The sequence below is a fragment of the Cervus elaphus genome, chromosome 20 (assembly GCF_910594005.1).
Source record: "Cervus elaphus chromosome 20, mCerEla1.1, whole genome shotgun sequence".
Taxonomy (NCBI): domain Eukaryota; kingdom Metazoa; phylum Chordata; class Mammalia; order Artiodactyla; family Cervidae; genus Cervus; species Cervus elaphus.
Genome location: NC_057834.1, coordinates 138275129 through 138296812, shown reverse-complemented (window position 1 = coordinate 138296812; position 21684 = coordinate 138275129). Strand labels below are relative to the sequence as shown.

Here is a 21684-nt window from a genome sequence, read left to right as displayed (position 1 = left end):
TAGGTGTTCTCTCTTGTCCAGTCTCTGTGTGTGAATGATGCGTAGACGACTGCACATGCTTAGGCACCCAGCTCTTAAACTTTTTTCTTTGGGGATTGTTCTAAATTAGTACAGAAAGTGAAAGCGAAAGTCGCTCGGTCCTGTCTGACTCTTTACAACCCCAGGGACTATACAGTCCATGGGATTCTCCAGGCCAGAACACTGGAGTGGGTAGCCTTTCCCTTCTCCAGGGGATCTTCCCGGCCCGGGGATCGAGCCCAGGACTGCCGCATCGCAGGCGGATCCTTGACCAGCGGAGCCACCGGGGAAGCCCAGATTAGCACAGAACAAGTTCCTGTTCTTTATGGCTGTGCGCGGGTGTGATGTCGCTCAGTTAAGGAGGCACTTGGGGGAGGGGGAGGGTTTCTTTCCAGCCTTCTCACTGTTGCTGCCGCCCCAGAGAGCGCTGCCCTGCGGGTTCCCAGTGCTGCGTGAGCTTTGCATTGGGGTAAGACCCGCATCTTTAGATGCACAAACCGTCAGTGCACCTCTTGAATTCTCACGGGAGGGAAACACTGGTGAGCGTGTGCAGAGCGGGAAGAGGAGAGCTCAGGGGACCCCAGCAGCCCTTATGCAGCCCCTTCCCTGCCCCCCCCTCCCCGGGAATCTCCTCTTCAGCTTCTCGCCTAGGCTCGGTCTCCCTAATACAAACGCAGCCACAGAACATCTTCTTGTTCTGTCTGGCTTCCTTCCCTCAACGATTTGTCTGTGAGGGTGACTGACACCACGTGGCCCAGAGCTGTGTGCTCCTCTGCCTGGGTGTGTGATATTTCATTGTATAAGCAGATCATGGTTTATCTTTTGTCTGTTGATGACACCTGGGTGGTTTCAGGCTGGGGTTTTTACACACAGAGCTCCCGTTACATTCCCCCGCATTCTTTTGATAAGGTGTGCGTGAGCCCGATTTTCAGATTTTCTGTGTCAGGTTATGCTCCGAGAGACCTACTGGCTGCCCACCAGCCAGCGCGTGGTACTCTGATTCCTTTTTGTGCTGGCCACTGCGACGTGTCTCATATATCCCCAATTACTGAATTTGCTGAACATCCTGTCGTATATGTATCAAACAGCTAGATGTCCCCTTTGCTGAAATGCCCGTTTAAATCTTTTGCTCATTTAAAAGATTCAATTGTCTTTATTTTTTCTACTGACTGATCGTTGTTTTCATAGGCAAGAGATGAATTCTTTGTTGATTGTTTCCTTAGCTGTTTTCTCTTAAGTCTGTGGGTTGCTTCTTCACTTTTCTTAATGATGCTCTTTGATGAACAGATGTTCTTAATTTTCACATTGTCCAGCTACTGGTCATTTTATTTATGCCTGTTTGAATACAATGGAAAGAGTCTGTTATTTTCTGTTGTTGTTGTTCAGTAGCTAAGTCATGTCCGACTCTTTGTGACCTCATGGACTGCAGCACACCAGGCTTCTCTGTCCATCACCGTCTCCCAGAGTTTGCTCAGATTCATGTCCATTGAGTTGCTGATGCCATCCAAACATCTCATCCTCTGTCGTCCCCTTCTCCTCCTGCCCTCAATCTTTCCCAGCTTCAGGATCTTTTGCAGTGGGTCTGCTGTTCGTATCAAGTGGCCAAAGTATTGGAGCTTCAGCTTCAGCATCAGTCCTTCCAGTGGATATTCAGGGTTGATTTCCTTTAGGATGGACTGGTTTAATCTTGCCGTCTATTATTTTTTAGAAGTGTCATTTTACCAAATGGCTTTGTGGTCTGCCTATAATTGATTTTCTAGAAAGGAGGATGTGTAGTAGTAACGAGGGTTGGTTTTCCCGTCTGGATGGCCAGTTGGCCCCTCATCCTGTTGAAAGCTGCATCCTTTCTCCACTGCTGCGTGTTGCCACCTTGTCCTCAGTCAGGGTCACACGTGTGGGCCTGTGCCTGGACCTTATCTGTGTGTCAGTGAGCACAGAGTTAACTAATGGAGCCTCGTGATTGCTTCTAACAGCTGCTATTGTTTGTCCTCCAGCTTTTTTGAATCATTTTAAAGGCTGTCTTGGTTCTTCTTGGCCCAGTGCCTTTCCATATGAATTTTAAAATCAACTTTTCAATTTCAACAGAATACCTACTGGGATCTCGATTGGCATTTCATTGGTTTGTGTATAAAATCAGTTTGTTTTAATCTTCCAATCCATGGATATGATACATCTTTCTGTTTGGGTCTTTAATTGTCTCAATCACGTTTTTTATTTTGTATCTCACAGGGCAGATTTCTTTCATATTGTCTGTTAGATTTGCTTCTAGGTATTTTATGGGATGCCTTTAAAAATTTTTACCATTTGTTTGTATTTAGAAATACACTTAGTTTTTGTGTAGCCACTTTGTTTCTAGACAGCTTTCAGAGTTGGCTTATTATTATTCTAGTTTATCTATACATTCTTTGGGATATTAATGTATACTGTTTGTGAATAGTAGACGTTTTATTTTTTGTTGCCAAGTTTTAAACTTTTTATGTATTTTTCTTGCTTTATTAAATTGTCTAGGGCCTTCAATCAAATGTTAAACAGAATTAGTGGTAGTGAACATCTACGTCTTGTTTGAATATCAAGGGAAAAACTTTCAACATTTCATCATTATATATGAACTTTACTATAGGTTTTCTGTAACAGTCTATCAGACCAATGCAGTTGTCTTCTGTTCTTATTAGTTGAATTTTCTCATGAGTCAGTTAAAATACTAGATTGAACCATATGGTATGCAGATGTTTGATCTTTTTCAATCTACGAAAATGACACTTTCATTTGGTTCAACTTAATATAGGGCTTCCCAGGTGGCTCAGTGGTAAAGAGCCCACCTGCTAATTCAAGAGATGTAGGTTCAATCCCTGGGTCGGGAAGATCCCCTAGAGAAGGAAATGGCAACCCACTCCAATGTTCTTGCCTGGGAAATCCCAAGGACAGAGGAGCCTGGCGGGCTATAGTCCATGGGGTCGCAAAGAGTCAGAAGTGACTTAGGGCTAAACAACAATGACAAACAATATATTACATTTTGTTCTGCATCTATTAATTATATAATTTCCACCCTTCTGTTTGATTAATGTGATGAATTTTCTTGAATATTTTTTGAATGTTAACCAGCCTTACCTTTCTTAGTAAATTCGACTTGAGTATATTATTCTTTTATCTGAATTAATTTTGCTTCTGTTTTGCTTAATTTTTTTCATCTAAATTCATGAGTGAAATTGGTCTGTGGTTTTCTTTCCTTGAAATGTCTTTGTTCAATTTTAATATGAAGTTTATACTGGCCTCTTAAAATGGAATGAGATTATCCTCTTTTTCTATTCCTAGAGTTGACAGAATTTTTTTTAAAGAGTCAGATGGTAAATATTTTGTGGAACACATATGGTTTCCATTGCATATTTTTCTTCTTTTTTTAAAAAACAGGCATTTAAACTTGTAAAAACCAGTCTCACTCAGCAAATGGTACAAAGTGAGGCCACAGATTGATCCGGCCTTGGGCCATAGTTGTCTGATCTTCAGTGGATTAGAGTTTATATAAGGTTATGTTGTTACTTCTTTCTTAAATATTTGGAAGAATTCATTGGTGAACCTATCTTGTAGTTTTCTTAGTAGGATGATTTCTAAATTATACCCTCAACTGATGTAGGACTATTCAAAGTTTCTAGTTCTCTTGTATCAGTTTTGATGTGTTTAATTTTTCTCAGAATTTTTTTCTTTCTGTCTAAAATTTCAAATGTACTGGTGTAGGTTTTTAAATACTCTCATGTTATCTTTGTGGTATTTGTAGGATTTATACTGATGTCTCTTTCATTCATATTGCTTGTTTATTCTTTCTCTTCTTTTCCCTGCTGGACTTTTTGGGACAGTTGTTTTAATATTTGCAAACAACCATGTTTGATTTTCTTCATTCTATTAGATATTCTTTAAAAAAAAATCAATTTCTGATCTTATTGCTAGTATTTCCTTTTATTCTCTGGATTTGCTATTTTTTTAAGGTAATTGACACAAATATTTAGGTCATTGAATTTATTCCCAGATTTTCTTCTTTCATAGTGCATCCTTTTAAAGCAGTAATTTTCACCTATATTTGACTTTTCTGGATCACACAGGTATTTTAATGTTATTTTCGTTGTGATTCAGTTTAGGATAATAGCTGATTTCCTTTTTGATTTCTTCTTTGACTTTATTTCTTTGAGGTTATTTTCTTTCTTTATTTCAGGCCTTTTGTGAGTTTCTTAGTATTTTGCTTTTGTTACTGATTTCTACTTTAATTTCATTATGGTCACTGAATTTGTATTTACTTTCAGTTTTTAAAAACTTTTTGTATTTTGCGTTATCATTATATAGTCAATTTGATAGATTTTTATATTTATTTGAAGAGAATAATTGAGATTCGTCAATTCTGTGTGTGTCTGTTAAGTCAAATATGTTAATCACCATGCTCAGATCTTCTGTTTCTTTACTGATTTTTGTGGTCTGCTTTTTCTGTCAGTTACTGAGAATGATATTTTAAAACTCCTTGTTGTAATTGTGAGGTGGTATTCATTCTTTTGCTGTTGTTCATTGTTCAGTCGATAAGTCCTGTCTGACTCTTTGCGACCCCCTGGACTGCAGCGCGCCAGGCTTCCCTGTCCCTCAGCAACTCCCGGCGCTTGCTCAAACTCATCCAGTTGGTGATGCCATCCAACCATCTCATCCTCTGTCATCCGCTTCCCCTGCCGTCAGTCTTTCCCAGCATCAGGGTCTTTTCCAGTGAGTCAGCTAACATGTAAGCGTCCCAGCTGGGACGCTCGCACGAACCCTCCGCACGGGCAGGCTCTGAAGGCGGTTCACTTCCCAGGGTCTGCTCCTCACCCCCCGCGTGGACCCTGGTGTGTCAGCAAAGGCCTCTTGGGGGAAATGGGCGCACGCCGTGCCCTCCTCTCCCTTTCTTGGGAGAGGTCTTGGCCCCTCAGGTCTGCCTTGGTAGCTCTCTGACTCCCAAGCCTTCACGGTACACGTGTATGTTTCCATGTTAACCGCTGTGCTGCAGGGCTGGCCCGACGTGGGCTAGTTGGCCGGAGCCGAAGTGGAAGGTGCCACGTAGTGTGTGGAAGGGTTCCCGGGTGGCTGTCCGAGCGTGTGCTGACCTTTCCGCTTCAGTGAAGGAACTGCCGGGCGCACTTTATAGTGGACCGAAGTGTACCTGCGGCCCGGGGCTGCTCGCGCAGCACTTCTGCTCGGGTGTTTTACGAGGTGATTGATGTCACACCTTATAAACGTCCAGTCCCCAGATCTGAGTGCCGCACACACTTGGCGAGCGCCTTCCGGCCAGCCTGCCTCCCCCACCGCCTCCCCTTGCTTTTAACTTACTTGTTGTTTTTTTTTTTCCCCAGAGTGAATGAAGAATTCATTCCAGATTTAGCTTGAGAATGATTTCGTAGGACATTGCTTTTCATGCCATTAATGTCGTGCCTATAGCAGTGACGGTTTCTGCACTGGGCAGGGCGGAGCTCATGCAGCCCTGGGCCCCATTCCCATTGTGTGTTGAGAAGGGGGTGTGGTCAGGTAGTGAAGGATCTCTCAGTTCCCTCCTCCTCCTCTGAGAGCCCATGGCTCTCACATTCAAGTGGCAGCCAAGGCTGGCAAGGTTGGAAGTAAGCCACAGGTCAGCAAATAGCGACGGGGATTTTTATACTTAGGGGCAGCAGTGTGAGACAGCATCTCTTCTTTAATGGCTTTTTTGTGTGGGGGTGGTGGGGAGGCTTGGGTGGAAACTACTTTTGCCATTAAAATTCACTTTTTCTGCTTTCTAACACATGCATTGCATATAATGTGGTTACCTTATAAATACCATGTTTCGTTTTTTAGAAGTATATTTTCTCCTATAGTTGCTAATTTAGACCTTTTAAAAATAAATATAATTTTGTTGTTGTTGTTGGTCAGTCAGTAATTTTGCTGTTGTTCAGCTGCTCAGGTTTGTCCGACTCTTTGCAACCCCATGTATCGCGGCACGCCAGGTCTCCTTGTCCATCACCAACTCCCGGAGTTTACTCAAACTCACGGCCATTGAGTCGGTGATGCCATCCAACCATGTCATTCTCTGTCGTCTCCTTCTCTTACCCTCAGTCTTTCCCAGCATCGGGATCTTTTCCAATGAGTCTTTTCTTCACATCAGGTGGCCAAAGTATCGGAGCTTCAGCTTCAATGCATAATTTTACTTACAGATAGTTGAATTACAGATTGCTAGTTTTCAGGAAGCCAGCATTTTCCTCCCTGCAGGAGGTGAGGCTTTATGACCAGGAGACCATCTCAGCGCTGCAGTCAGTTACTTTGTTTTTTTGTAATGTGCGTCCTGCCTGCAGATAAGCAAGCCTGAGGGTTGGCTGACCTGGGAACTCCGGCTCCTCCTGGGGGTCAGTGGCAGTCCGTGCCCACTTGGTGGTGGGGAGCAGCCTCTCAGAGGGCTGGGGCCCCGGCAGGCCTGATCGGCCACATGCCTCTCGGTGGCCTGCTGCAGCGCTGCCTGCCCTGCTGAGCGCCGAGGCCTGTGTCCAGGCAGCTGGCAGGGCCCGGTCGTTCTCGTTTAGAGACCCAGGCAGGACACGACGCTGCCGCTGGCCTGGCAGCTCCTGCTCTTGCACAGGACTCCCCCTCCCTGGCCTCTTGGGGTGCCTCGGTCCAGGTCACCGGGACGCCACAGGCAGGCTCCCCGTGTGGTCTGGGAGGTGCTGCAACCGGCGTCCGTGTTGGCGAGTGACGTGCCCTTGGGACACGGCTCGGGGCTCCCCTGGGGGGTGGCAGCTCGTGGCTCGTTAGTTTGGGGAGAGGGAGGCGGTGCCCTCCAGGTGGAGGCACGGCAGTGGTGTGGCCGCCCTGTCCCTTCTCACATGCCCCCGGCAGCCAGAAGGACAGGGTGGGTACTCGTGATGGGCCTGGGGAGGTGCCCTCGGGCGCTCACAGCCTCCTCCTCCGAGCTCCCCGGTGCTGTCCGAGTGCCCTTTGGAAGTGGGCTGCGGGGATCCCACCCTGGACCCCCAGGGAACCGGTGACCCTCCCTCTGGGCTCAGCGTCTGAGGACTGAGGTCACACGGAGAGGCTAGTCCCGGGGGGCTGCTGTGAGGGTTGGCGGGGCCAGCGTGTGGCCCGGCCTGGCTCTGTCCAGCGTGGCAGCTGCCGTCCTTGTCGCGGGGCCCAGGCCCGGCCCCGAGCGTCTGGCAAGGTTCACGTTCATCACCCTTGTCAGGCTCAGGCCCTTGTGATAAACATAAACACCCCGTGTCTTTTTGTGTTTGAAACTTGAGAACCGCTGACATCATTTCTGAAAGCAGATTCCAGCGAGGGTGTTTGCACACGTCTGCCCATCGGCTTCCCCTCCCCCGGCCAAGACCAACTGCCCGCCTGGTCCAGACGGTCCCACCTGCTGCTGCCCGGGCACAGGCAGCACAGAGTGGGGAGTCAGCGAGGGGGGGACCCCGGCAGGCAGGGGGCAGGCACGCGAGGCCAGAGAGTGGTGGGGGGCTGTGCGACCTTGTTCCCCGCCCCCCGCCCCGGGCGCATGACTCCCGGGCCTGCTGCCCTGAGACCATGGACCGGGATCAAATGTCTGTGTTTTCACGTTTTCCTCCTTGGTGATTAGTGATTGCAAAGTTTAAAAGCCAGCTCTTGAGGAAGTCGTTTTGCTACCATGAAAAGATGGGGGGCATGCATCGCCCCAGCAGGAGAACCTGCCTGCAGGTCTGCCCAGCCCGCAGTGGTCCCCCAGGACCTTCTGGAGTCGCCTGGGCCCTGAGAGGCCAGCGGAGGCCCTGGCTTCTGTCTGGGGAGAAGCAGCCCGCGGAGGGCAGGGCAGGCCACGCGGCTGGACTCCGCACCTGGTTCTGGGCCTCGATCTCCCGGCCCAGGAGCTCTGCCCAAGCTTGACCCTGTGGCCTGTGGGTGCCGTGCGTGCTGCTGCTCCCTGGCGGCCCGGGGCCTGGAGGAAGAGCTCAGCTTACACTCTCAGCCCATCAGGCAGGGCCGTGGCCGCCAAGTGGTTTCTTAAAAAGAATTCCTCCTCCCCCGGTTGACTTCTGGCATGCGGCGTCGGGGTGCTTTCGCGTCAGTAAGTCGTCATAAGCCCTCCGTTGTCCGGATCAGACATAAACAGCCAGCCCAGCCCCGCCGCTTCTGACTCCCGGCCAGCTCGGCAGCCCTGGGAGCGCCAGCAGGGGCGGCTGGGGGAAGGCGCCCAGCGCCTCTGTGTGCGGCCAGGCCCTTCCTCTGAGGGCCTGAGCTCCCCGGACCGATGCTCGATGGGTCACTGGGGCGGGGCTGGCAGAGACGTGCCTTCTGTACTGAAGTGTGCAGTTCTTACCCTGGTCTCCTATGTCAGTGACACCGTGCCTTCACCGTCAGGAATGTTTGCCTCCCCCCAGTGGGTCGTCTGCGCATGAGGTTTCAGTCTCATTTCGGCCTCTGGGAAGCCCTCACCCTTCAGACCCTAAGCCTTGTGCAGCCTCCTGTAAAACTCCTCTGACTCTTTTCATCAGCATGAGCGATCTTCCGTGAGTCCCTGGGCAGAGTCCCATCCCGAAATTCTCTCCGTGGAAGCTTTTCCGCCGAAGCGCCCTGGCAGTGCTCTGCCCGTGTCATCAGAAAGGGCTGGAAAGCAAATGACACGCCATCCCCAAAGCCTCAGTTTACAAGGGAGCGGGCTCAGACCTGCGTCACGGTTCTTCCAGGGTGACTTGGAGACAGAGCCTGGCCCTCCAGTGTTTCCATGGGTCGTTCGGGCAGTCGGCAAGCTGTAACTGAGCCCGGCTACAGGTGAGTCCTGCAGAAATCCTGGCCTCCAGGACATCTTCAAGGAGCTTGCCTTCCTAACCGGTGTGGCGAGGGGTCTGGCGGGACGGGCCTGGGGGAGTGGGCTTGCTTCCACCTTCAGGAGAAGAAGTGATGGGCCATCAAGGCCCTCCGTCTCTGCGTGTTGCGGCCTGTGCTCAGGCTGGGGTGAGGACCACACTTTCCAGGAGCACCCTTAAGTGAGCAGCGGAGACCGGGCGTCTGAGATGCTGACTTGCGTGCTGGGCTGAGGAGAGGACCTCCCTGTCCCGGGTGGGCAGCGGAGGCCTGTCTCGCTGCTGCACCCCGGGGCCCCACGCCGTGGCCGGAAGCAGGGTCTCAAAGCCAGTGCGCTTTCTGCTGCGGGAGCAGGGCCCCTCCGCTCCCCTGCTGTGGCCGCCCCATCACCCCAGAAGGAGCCTCCCGGAGCTTCAGCTCAGCCGTGGGGCTGGGCGCTGGCCCCTGCGCTCAGGGACGCCGCAGGCCGGCCCGCGCTTCCTCGCGGCTCTGCACATCAGACACTCGCAGACACTTGTGCAGGAAGGCCGTTGGTTCATCGTTGGGGCTAAAGCCTGGCGCTCGCCCGAGCAGGTGCAGCTGCGAGGAGCCGCGGCTGAGGGATGCGGTCGCCTTGTTCTCTGTGTCTTGTGTGGGGGCCTCCTGTTTGTGTCTCTCCGGGAACCCGGCCGGGCGTGTTCCTGGAGAGACGCTCACCCGCCCCAGGTGGCCGTCGCGGTGGAGGCAGGGGCTCCGGCCGCTGGCTTGGGCGTGCTCAGCAGGAGGGCCTGGGGGCTCTTGAGAAACATCACCGGGGTTTAAAGAGCCACCTGTTTCCTTTTTGCGACCAGCCCCTCTCTGTGTTCATCCTCCCGTCCTCAGGTTCCTTCCGCACTAGTTACTAAAATGACTGCTCATTCTCTTTTCATGCTTGGCTGTTGCCTCAGCTCCTTTACCAACACGTATGCCAGTTTGTTTGTTTGCTGCGCTTTTTAAATTGTCGTGAGATATAAATAACACAGACTGACGGTCTGAACGTTAACGTTGAAGTGTGGTACCTTCAAGTGTTATGTCATCACCAGTACCATCTATTTCCAGAACGTTTTCCTCATCCCGAACAGAAGCTGTTTCCCTGTAAGGATGAGCTCCGTTCCTCTCTGCTGTTCGCCCCTGGCCTGCTCTCTGTCCCTGTGAGCCTGTCTCTGCGGGACGTCGCACACAGGTGGAATCATGGATGTTTATCCTTTTGTGTCTGGGTTATTTCACTTGGCACAGTATTTTCAAGGGTCATCCGTGTTGCACAATGCATGAGAATTTCGTTCCTTTTTAAGGCTGGATAACATTCCATTGTATGTATAGGTCATATTTTGTGTATCCATTCATCCACTGATGGACACTTGGGCTGTTTCCACTTGTTAGCTGTTGTGAATAACGCTTCTGCGAACACTGATGTGCACGTTGTCTGTTAGTCTCTGCTTCTGCATCTTTGGGGAAGATACCTAGGAATAGAACTGCCGGGTCATATGGGAATTCTGTTTTTAACTTTTGAAAAACGACTGAACTGTTTCCCACAGTGACTGTGCCATTTTGCATTCTCTTTGGCAATACCAGAGGGTTCCAATTTGTCCATATTTCCCCCACATTTGTTATTTTCCTTCTTGGTTTGTTTGCTTGTTTGTTGATGATAACCTTCTGCTGGTGTGAAGTGGTGTCTGACTGTGGTTTTAATTTGCACTGCCCTGATGTCTAATGGACTGAATATCTCTTCCCCTGCTTGTTGGCCATGTGTGTCTCTCCTTCAGACAAATGTTTATTCAAGTCCTTTGTTCATTTTTGAATTGAGTGGTTTGTATTTTGTTGTGGAGTTGGAGGGGTTTTCCATATATTCTGGATTTTATGCTCTGCAAATAGTTCGCTGATTCTATGTGTTGTCTTTTTACTCCATAATGCCTGTCCTTTGATGTGCAGACATTTTAATTTTGATGAAATCCAGTTTATTTATTTTTTTCTTTTGTTCCTCATCCTTTTGGGGTCATATAGAAGCTCCCACTGCGGACTCTAATGTCATGAAGGTTCCCCTGTTTTCTTCTAAGAGTGTTCTGGTTTTAGTTCTTCCATTTAGGTTCTTGATCTGTTTTGAGTTCAGTTTTGCACGTGGGGTGGAGGCAGGGTCCAGCTGCGTCCCTTGTCTTGGGTATCCCGCTATTTCAGCATCACTGAGTGAAGAGGGCATGGCTTGTTTAAAGGTTTTCTTTGGAGGCATTCAGAGCTACAATCTCAGCTTAGTACAGATCTTGCTTTTTGTAAAACATTGATGAAATAACTGACTGACTTTTGGCTGCTCTGGGTCTTCATTGCTGCTCTCGGGCTTTCTCTGGGTGCAGTGGCCGGGGGCTCCTCTTTGCCACCGCTTCTCTTGTTGGGGAGGGTGGGCCCCAGAGCCCGCGGCTTCAGCGGTTGTGGCACGCAGACTCAGCTGCTCCACAGCGCGTGGGATCTTTCCTGACCGGGGAGGAAACCCACGTCTTCTGTGTGGGCAGGCAGATTCTTAACCACTGGACCACCAGGGACGTCCTGGGTCTTGCTTTTCCTAAACAGAGGTGTGGCTGCCACATCTACAGTTTCTCCTTCTCTGGCTCCAGTCCCTGCCACTGTGTCCCCAAGTCCGCATCTCCCTTACCCTCCCCCACTCAGGTGCCCTCCTCTCCAGGGATGCTCCAGGGATGCAGACTTTGAGAATGGTGGGCATGACTTTGTACGGGGGACAGAGCAGGCGGAGTTCAGCCGAGGCTCACGGTTGACACCCCCTCTTACTCGTAGTCTCACGGGATTAGGGCCCTGCTGGCAACATCCTCAGTTTGCCAGCCTGGAGCCTCGTGACTTTCTGCCCAGGGATCCAGGACACGATGTCCTCACTGGCGATGTCCAGCGCCTCGGGGGCACACTCAGACCCCCGGCCTTGCCCAGGGTCCCCCAGGAGCCCGCACACAGAGCCCTGGGCCTCATGGGGAGCTTGTTTATGAAGGATTTATTTATTTTATTTTAATGGGTTTCAACATTGCTGTTCTCAAGTTTAATCGACACTATTTAGAGACCCAAGTCGCTATGTCCTCTTCGCTTTCATTTTCCTCTTTTCCTAACTTTCCGAGACTGTGCAGAGCGGACCTCTCTGCTCACGTTGGTGATTTGCAGCAGGACTGGCTTTCTTGTCGGGCGCCTCCGGGATGTGTTTCTTTCCGCTAACTGTGGTTAAGTTTTGGCCTTTGCTTGTCCTACTTGGGTTTGCAGTTCAGGTTCTCTGAGCACTTTCTGTTTGAAAATATCCCTCAGATGCCAAAAGTTTCCCGTTGTTACACTACAGCTGTTTCTTTTTCTTTTTTAAAAGCTGCCATCCAGTTTCACACTTTCAATTATGTTAATCCTTTGCCTTTGAAGAGTTATATCAGACTTCCTCAGTGCTTAATAAATGCACACCATTGTGTATATATCCTTGTCCAGATAGACATTTTGTAACTTACATTATAGAGGGCGCTACAGAAAATGTATTTCATTCTGAAATTGTCAGTGTTTCTTGTAAGTGAAACATTTTAAGAGCAATGCACAATTCTCACCTTTTTTTTTAAGTTTTAGTGAGTTTTACCTTTAATTTTTTAAGTTTTACCTTTAATTTTTTTTTTTTTTTTGAGTGAGCCATTTTTAAAGTCTTTGTTGAATTTGTTACAGCATTGTTTCTGTTTTATTCTTTGGGATCTTAGCTTCCTGACCAGGGATCAAACCTGCACTGCCTGCAATGGAAGGCAGGGTCTCAACCACTGGACTGCCAGATAAATCCCTAAACTGAGTTTTTGTGCCACTTCCGTCTGCTCGGAGGCGAGTGTTTCTTCCTGCACAAGCCCTGCGGGTTTGTGACCTGGCTGTCCCCGGGCGCAGCCCTCCCTGACCCTGGGCCCGAGCTGTCATCCTTCAGATGCTTCCCTCCATCCTGTGGGATCTTCCTTCCCCTCCAGTCCCTGCTGGTGAAAAGCTGGAGAGAGAGAGGTGTGGCCGCAGGCCTCCCTGCCGTGTTTTTGCATGACCCGTTGTGTTGCTAGGCTGTGTGTTCTTGGAAAGCAGAGACTGACCTTTGTGCCTCTGTAGGCTTGCCCGGCACCCAGCAGATACCCTCCACAGAGCAGCCTCACCAGGGGGTTGGCCAGATTTATTGGATGGCTTTTGTTTTCATGAAAGCAGTTTATTTCACAAATGGGCAGGGGTCCCCTAGCCCCTTGGGGGTGGTCTGTAAGAGTTCTGAGACAGGACTTTGCTTCTCACTGCACTGCTGTGTCTGCTGGTGGCCGGGAACACAGTGGTGAAGTGCCCGGGCCCCAGCTGGCAGCAAAGCCGGTGCCACGGCACACCGCCCAGGGCTTCCTCCCCGCCGGGCCTCGCACGGAGGAGCCGGTTTCAGTTAGGAATATTCTGGACGAAGCAGGATGATCCGTTCCTTCTGTGCAGTGTCTCCACCCTGGGGGCGCACGTCTTTTTGACATCCTGGGCAACGAGGGGACATGCCCAGAAAGCTCTTCTCCCTCATGCCGAAGCACCACGATCTGCTCAGCCAGCGAGTTGCCAGCTGAACTAACCACTCTTCTCACGGGACACGGCCCTTTGCCAGAAAGAACCACCACAGATCAGCTGTGGTTATTCAGACCTGAGGACTGCCGGCATTTCCCTTAGAAGGCAGTCAGCCCGTCACCCGCGTGAGCCACCACGGCGACCCTTCAGCTGGAAGTCAGCGTCCTGGAGCGGTGTGTCCCCCCGGGGTGCCGACCCGCGGCGCCGTAGGAAGTCCCGGCGGGAGCAGCCTCTACCCCTGGACGTGCTGACCCGGGTCGCGGTGCGGGGCTGCGCTGGGGCGGCGGGCGTGGCCGGGTGCACGTAGCTCACCGGGGACCGGCCCTCCCGCGGTCCCTGCGCGCCCTGCCGACTCCCGACGGCGCGTCAGACAGGCCCGCCCACGGCCATCCTGGAGCCGCAGAGATGCTCCCCCGGATCCAGCCGCGTCTCCGCGGCGCTTCCCCGTGTCACTGCCGCCCAGACACCTGTCACAACACGCGGAGCTCGGAAGCAGAGGTGATGGCTCCCCGCCTGAGTGATCCCGCTGGGGTTGGCAAACAGCGCCTCCTTCCACCAGCTCTTTTCTGTTTTAGAAAATGTACTTTTTTTTTTTTTCCCCTAAAAATAGGTGATCTGTGTTCATTATTTTGAAATGAATTAGGTGAATAATTTTTAAAATCTCTGTTTTAACTTCTAATATGGTAAATATCGATTGGGCTTCCCTGCTGGCTAAGCAGTAAAGAACCCGCCTGCCAATGCAGGAGATGTTGGTTCAGTCCCTGTCTTGGGGAGGTCCCCTGGAGAAGAGACTGGCAGCCCTCCCCAGTGTTCTTGCCTGGAAATCCCATGGACAGAGCGGCCTGGCAGGCTACAGTCCACGGGGTCTCAAAGAGTCAGACACAACCTCGCAGCTAAACAGCAACAAATACTGTTAGGTCCCACCACGTTACAAAAGGTCTTTGGGGTCCTGGATAATTTTTAAGAGAGTAGAGGGGCTCTGAGACTTGACGTTGTGGGAGCTGCTGTCCATCTGGGGTGAACAAGCGTATCTTTCTTAGGGCGCTTAAAAAGACTTCGTCCCCCATGATCTGAGGCCCCAAGGAGGTGTGGTGGGCTGTCAAGGGAAAGTGTTGACCTCCCTGGGGGTGTGTGCGCCCATGCGGGGACTTGGGGGGGCACATAGACCTAGCAGATCAGGGTTTCTCCATGGTCTTCCTGAGCGGGCAGGTGGTCTCAAGGGTGACAGGAGCTCTGTGGCAGGCCCATAGGCCCTGCGCACAGGACTTGTAGCTATTTAAGGCGACTGATTACCTGCACATGCATTATACTTATGTTACATTGAATTAGGGATTATTACGCTTATCCCATAAATAGGTGCTAGCTGATGCAGAAGGAACTTGCTAGAATTTTTAATCTCATTGAACCTTTTGTCATTTTGCAAAAAGATAAACTTCAGGGAAGACTGTGGACCCGTGTGGATCTTTGGAAAGCTGCTTCTGAACCCAGGTTCTCAGAATAAATATAGTCACCTTGAAGATAAATGCCAACGTTCGAAGTGCCGAGTCATAAAGAAAACAAGCAGGAGGAACTGGGAGAAATCTCCAATAAGAAGCTTAGACAGAAACACTCTGAGTAAATAGTCTTTTCTGCAAACGCATTTGTTCTGCTCCTAGAAACTTTGAGCTCAGCCTTCCTGGCCTCACGGGCAGTGAGAGTGTGCTGGGGGCTGGTGGTTTGGGGGTAAAGGACTCATCTCAGTGTTTCTTTTCTTAAAAAAAAGTTTATTGACGTATAGTTGATTTACACTGCTGTGTTAATTTCTTCTGTATAGCAAAGTGACTCAGTTACACATATACATACATTCTGTTTTGCATCTTTTCCAGTATACTTTGTTACAGTGTATTGAATATAGTTCTATGTGCAATACAATGGGACCTTGTTGTTTATCCATCCTATAGATAGTAGTTTGCCTGAATGTTTCTTAAAAGCACCTACTCCTTACTCAGTATTTTCCCAAAGTTTATGTGATGTTGACCCTCCTTAAGATTGCCTCAGTTAGAAAAATATTATCAAATTCTGTGAAACTGAAAGTGCCTTCATTCTAGAACCTGCTGGAGACAAAAATGAGACAAAAATTCTGTGCAGCTTGTACTTACGTGTGGAGATGTAAAACCCCACATGGAATATTGGGGAAAGACTTTGAGAGCACCTTCTCTGGTTATTCCCAACCTAAAGTTCTGTTGCAAGAGCGTTGTGGCACAGGGAAAGTAGAGAAATTATGGAAATATGTGAGAATTTTTTTTAAAAAAAAATAAAAATTACGAGATAAGTAGTCCAGTTTTCGTAATGAATACCAAAAAGTCCCCAGATTTGGAGGAAATGAACAGTCTGTATAAATAGTTAAGGATTATTTGAAAGCAGAAGCAAGCCTTTTTCACAGTGGGAACTTCTAGACGCCTTATCCTAACAGCAGCACTGTAGTAAGTCACCTATTCATTACATTTGAGATGTCGACGGGCCTTCCCTGATAGCTTGGTTGGTAAAGAATCCGCCTGCAATGCAGCAGACCCCAGTTTGATGCCTGGGTCGGGAAGATCCACTGGAGAAGCCATAGGCTACCCACTCCAGTGTCCTTGGCTTCCTTGTGGCTCAGCTGGTAAAGAATCTGCCTGCAATGCAGGGGAACTGGGTTTAATTGCTGGGTTGGGAAGATCCACTGGAGAAGGGAATGGCTACCCACTCCAGTATTCTGGTCTGGAGAATTCCATGGACTGTATAGTCCGTGGAGTTACAAAGAGTCGGACATAACTGAGTGACTTTCACTTTGAAACGTCGACAGTGTCGGTAAGATGTGAAAAACCAGCAGAGATGATAAACAGAAAACTCCCAAAGACTCAAAAGATTCACAGAGTGTAAGGAACCTGCTATAATCAGTCTATTTTGTATTTGCCAGTAATTAATAGAAAAGTGCAGTGACAAAGCAGACAGTTTTGATTCCATGAGAGTCCCGGTTTCTGCAGAAAGGATCTCAGAGGTTTCATTTCCTTGTTCCCCTAGTTAGCACATTTGGACCTGCCCGTATCGTCCGTCCCGGGCCAGGGGGTGCCGCGGTCAGTTCTCCGTGGTTCCTTTCACATTTATTTTCTGAACTGACTTACTACTTTCTTTGCCTGCTTCAGGTGTACCTTTAAAGTTTTTCCCACACATATTTATTTTAGTTTTGATTATGGAATATTTTACCTCCTGAAGAATGTGAGGAGTGTCATTTAAAGGAGAGAACCAGGCGGAGCCCTGCACTCCCTGCCCGCTGTAAGCCAGGGGCCGTTGGCAGGGCTTCTGTGTTTTTGCTTTAAGAAATCCATCCCTTGGTTTTTAAGAAATTCATATGCCATCCCTCGGCTTTAAGAAATTCATCTGTCCGTGTTCCTCAACAATGCGACTTCATTTTATGTGTTTTTGAATCTGATGTAAATGGAATCATACTGTATGTTTCATGTGTTTTTTTTTTTTTGAACGTGACTATTTTGGAGGCTGATTCAGTTTATGCATGTCGCTGTGACTGATCTTCGCTGGTGCTGAGCGATCGGTCTTTTGAGTTTTCACAGCGTGCTCGTTTTCCCGTGGATGGCCCTGCAGCGGGCCTTGGGGAGCTGCTGCCTTCAGATGCGGCTTTTGGCATCCTCCGCGGTGCTTTCTGGCTCATGTGCGGGGTCTTCTGAGGGTCCCTGTCGAGGAGTGCAGTGCCAGGTCACTGCGCCAGTCCGTCCCCAGGGGCTGCCCAGCACCCTCCTTCCCTGACCCCCACCCAGGCCCCTGCCAGAGGCACAGAAACTGGATCTTACCATGTTCGCCTTAGGTCCCAGGGAACAGAGCGGCCTGCTGTGGGCATAGATAGCTTCTCTTTTGGTGTCCCCATTTTTCTGTTCAGCTGTTTGTTCTCTTTTCTTATTCATCTGTAGAATTGCTATCTCTGGCTGTGTGTGTGGCGGGGGAGCGGCACGCACATGTATGTATATCCTTCCAGTAGCTGGATGCAAAGCCATTGTTAGACGTGTATGTTTTATGTTTCTTTTTACAGACGTGTCTTATCTTTTTACTCTGTGGTCTTTCTTAATGAGTACAGCTTCCTAATTTTAATCTTATATCTATTCTGTTTGCATACCATTGCTTCTCTTTGGATCTTACTCTGCTGAAAGTGACCTTCTTGAGAAGTTTCTCTAGCAGTTCCTGCAGTAGTAAACTCTGTCACATTCTCTGTCCGAAACGGCATTCTCTCCCCAGCGCTGTGGTCTGCTGTCACGGGTGGACACTTCCGGGTGGACAGCTGTTGCTTCCAGCACTTTCAAAATATTGTCGGCGCGCAGAGTTCCACCGCTGCCGTTTAAATGTCCCTGCCCACACTCCTGTCTTTGCAGGGATCTGCCACTTCTCTGTCGGTGCTTTTGTGGTCTTAGTCTCAAGAATTTGCTGCTCCGTTTTTACCGAATGTTTTCATTTTATCCATTTTGATGTTTTTTGGAGTTGCTGAAGGTGGGGGGTTAATGTCTTTCAAAAAATTCTGGGGAAATTTTAGCCCTTTTTCTGTTTTTCCTTTTAACTTTGAATTTTGCTATAATTTCAGATTTACAGACAGCAGCAAGAATAGTACAGAAAATTACTGTATACGTTTGTATTTTTAAAAATGAACTTTTTCAGACTCATTTGAAAGTGAGTGGTTGAGATGACACCCTTCCCCCAACTAAGGCGTCGCCCAGGAACAAGGGCAGCTTGTCAGCAGCCGACCTCAGGGAGCTATTAATACCAACCATGCCGCGGTGTTATCTCCTCGGGGGCCTGATGCTTGTTTTGCCAGGTGTCCTAATAAAGCCCTCGATCTCAAGAAGGGCCTCCATGGCATTCAGGGGCCCCGATTTTCTGACTCTGGTTTCTGTATCCAGTGATGATTCTCACCTGAAGCTGTTACTGTGATGATGGTACCCTTGGTGGTCTTCTAGTCCTGGCTTTCTTGTTAATTCAGCCATCGCTTTTCTCTGTAAAAAAGAACTTCCCTTTCTAATATATTTGTTTATGTATTTATGTTTTGCTGTTGTTTAGTCGCTGAGTCGTGTCCAACTCTTTGCACCCCATGGACTGTAACCCGCCAGGCTCCTCCGTCCATGGGATATTCCAGGTGAGAATACTGGAGTGGGTTGCCATTTCCTCCTCTGGGGATCTTCCCGACCCAGGGGTTGAGCCCACGTCTCCTGCTTGGCAGGCAGATTCTTGTACCAGTGAACCTCCTGGGAAGCCTGACAGAGTTCTCAAGACATCAGAGAGATCATGCTTAGGTTCCTTTGGACCAGTGGGCTGTTTTACTGACCGGCTTGTAGTCCCGTCATCATCATGATCTAGTTTGGTGCCCAGACTGCGCAGGTCTGGCTGATGGGAGCCCCCCGGGCCGACCCCGCACTGTGAGCCCTTTATTCTGTGACACAGTGAGGTGTTCTTGTGTCCACATGCTCCCCCTGCCCCAGAGTCAGCTGGTTCTCCGCAGAGGCCGGGGTCCGTTTCCAGGGGCTGGCATTGAGGAAGCAGGCTTGGCGTGCCGGAGGTCCTGCCCAGCGCCCAGAGCTGGGACACGGATGTCCGTGTGAGCACTGAGTCGGGCACACACGCACACACGCTCACCTGGAGCCCCATGAACTCCCACGTTGCTTCCAGCTCCAGTCCAACCTCACAGGGTCCCTCAAGGGCCCTCCCTCTTTGCCGTACGTGTGACTGACTCTTCGTCTGACGCTGGGAGGCGTGGCTCCCGGTCTCCACTATGTATTTTCTCATTTGTTCAACCCCAGAACGCCCAGAAGTCATTAGTCTACGCCTCTGTGAGAAACACTCCTAGTAACCGGAGCTTAGTCCTTGCTCAGGGGTGAAGTCCAAGCATCGTCCAAATACCGTGTCCCTGGGCTGCGTAGGCCGGTTCTTACCTGCCCCTTCCCCCGGCCCAGAGCATCACACTCTTCATCTGTAGGGGTTTGGGGTCATTCTTTCTGCTTTTACCTCACTGTGCAGTATTTTCACTTGTTTGTTTTATTTTTACTTTTTGAGCACGTAGAACACGAGTGTGGCCCCTGAGGTCAGTGCTGTATAGGAGCCTGGACTGAGGGGTGGTGCATCTCCCCCAACCCTCTGGCTTCCGTCCCTGGGCCCTGTGCCCCTCCCAGCCCCACCCTGGCCCTCCCATGTTGCCTCCTGGACAAAGGAGCGAATTCCTTCCTCAGAGGAGCATCCCACAGGCCGCTCCGGTGCTCTCGGCTTTTCTGCCCCAGCCCGTCCACCCATCCCTCCCGGGGCTCCTCCCTGCCCCGGTCCCCGACCTGCCCCTGCGCTCACAGCTCGCCAGGCCTTGCTCCTGCGTCCGGCGGTCAGGCCTCCAGGAGGGGCCCGCATCGCGCCTGAGAGCCGTGCCCTGTGGAGCCCTGGTGCTGGCGTGCTTCCCTGTGGTGGGAGGTGTGTCTCTGGACTCAGGAACCCAGTGTCCGCGGACCGAGGAGGAGCGGGCGTCGTGTGGGGCCGGGGGCCGGTGCCGAGCGCTGCCGGGCAAGTAGGTGCGGGCACATGCGTTCCCGGCGTGGCCCGCAGGCTCTGTTCCCACACCGTGCAGGCAGAGGCCCTTACTGTTTGTCCATCTGACCGATAAGGGGGAACTGCAGCATGAGGCCTCTTCTCTATCTTTATGCCTTCGGCCTGGTTTTTGGTCAAGACTTTAGTCTTTGTTCCCACAGTTTTTAAGACTTCTTTATATGCAGGGGGTATTAGCTTTTATCTGTGAGAGTCTGCAAACAATTTCTCCCAGTTTGTCAGTTATCCTGTGAATTCTTTATGGTGAATTCTCTATATTCTTTACGCTTTTGCCCTGTTAACCGCCTCTCCCGCCTCCCCCCGTGGTGGTTCAGACTTACCAAGTTCCATTTTTCCAACTACATCTGGCTTTTGAGTTGCAGTTAGAAAACGTCCCTCTGCTCCCAGGCCACCTCCTCTTCTGGGCTCGTCTCTTTCGTCTGTGCACGTAGGGCCCGTGTCCGTGTGGAGATGGCTGTTGGGTGTGCTCGGTTTGGATCTAGTTCTGTCTTTTCCTGGGGGCACCCAGCCCTCCGTTAGCGCCAGTTTCCTCTTCTCCCGTCCTCTCTCCAGCTCTGTCTAATTGATCATGTCGCTCATTCATTCATCTTTGGCTTTTCATCATGAGTGTTTTTATTTCTACCGGTTCTGCTCAGATCATTTTCAAATGCAGACCGTTTTCTGCATCAGTAATGCTCCTTCACGATTGGCGGAGCCTGCCTTGATGGTCTCATTCACCCCTCCCTCAGTTTTTTCTCAGCGAAGCTGCAGCTCTTATGGTTTCTCTCTGGTGGGTGAGAGGCTGAGACGCAGACAGGGCCCGGGGCCCGAGGCCAAGCAGCTGCTGCGTGCTGGCCCCGGACTATCCACTTCTCCTCTGTGACCCTCAGGTGGCCCTGTTTCCTCGGACCTGTTGTTGAGATGATCTTGTGGTCACATTAGATTTTCCTGTAATTGTAGTTTGTCCTGGCCTGACTCCTGCCTGTATTTTTTTTCCCCTGCGCTGTGATCTTCAGCTGTGACTTTCCGCCCATGCAGTGTTCCCCTGGCGTCCTTGTGCGGCTGACAGCATGCTTGGCCAGGGAGGATGTGTGCCTCATGCGGGCACAGCAGCAGCCCCGTGGGTGCAGTGCTCCACCCTGGTGTTGGTTGGGTCTCCCCCGGCCCCCACAAAGTCGTCTGTGACCGCCGGGTCTCCCCCGGCCCCCGCGAGGCCGTCTGTGACCGCCTCGTCTCCCCCGACCCCCACAAGGCCGTCTGTGACCACCGGGTCTCCTCCGGCCCCCACGAGGCCGTCTGTGACCGCCTCGTCTCCCCCGGCCCCCACAAGGCCGTCTGTGACCACCGGGTCTCCCCCGGCCCCCGCCAGGCGGTCTGTGACTGTCCACTCCCAGGGGGCCTTCCTACTTGGTCCGCCCCCTCCTGGCCAGCGTCCGGCACAGGCGTGGACGCCTCCTCCTCCAGAGGAGCTGCAGTCTCCCTGCCCCAGGCCAGGACCCATGACTTGTCCTCCTGCCCCAAGGGTCCTTAAACAGTGACAGTGGCCCCGCGAGCTGTGGCCGAGGTGGGCAGCCTTGGGACAGCCTCAGGAGAGGCCCCGGCCTCCACGCCCTTCCTTCTCCCTGAGTTCCTGCCCTCGGAGCGGCTTCCTTGCTGTCCTGCCAACTCAGCTGGATGCAGGTTTCAGAC

General features: G+C 50.7%; 1 protein-coding gene across 2 annotated transcripts in view; it reads left to right on the top strand.

The window, feature by feature from the left end:
• The window catches only part of HDAC4 (histone deacetylase 4), a 289199-nt gene that overhangs the window by 67852 nt on the left and 199663 nt on the right, over nt 1–21684 (top strand). Inside the window, exon 1 of one of the 2 annotated variants that reach the window (XM_043878235.1) lies at nt 8067–8790. The exons of the other annotated variant lie outside the window; for it this stretch is intronic. The gene's annotated coding sequence lies outside the window, so the exon portion shown is untranslated. Of the gene's footprint in view, nt 1–8066; nt 8791–21684 lie in introns of those variants that run through there. 2 annotated transcript variants of the gene reach the window in all.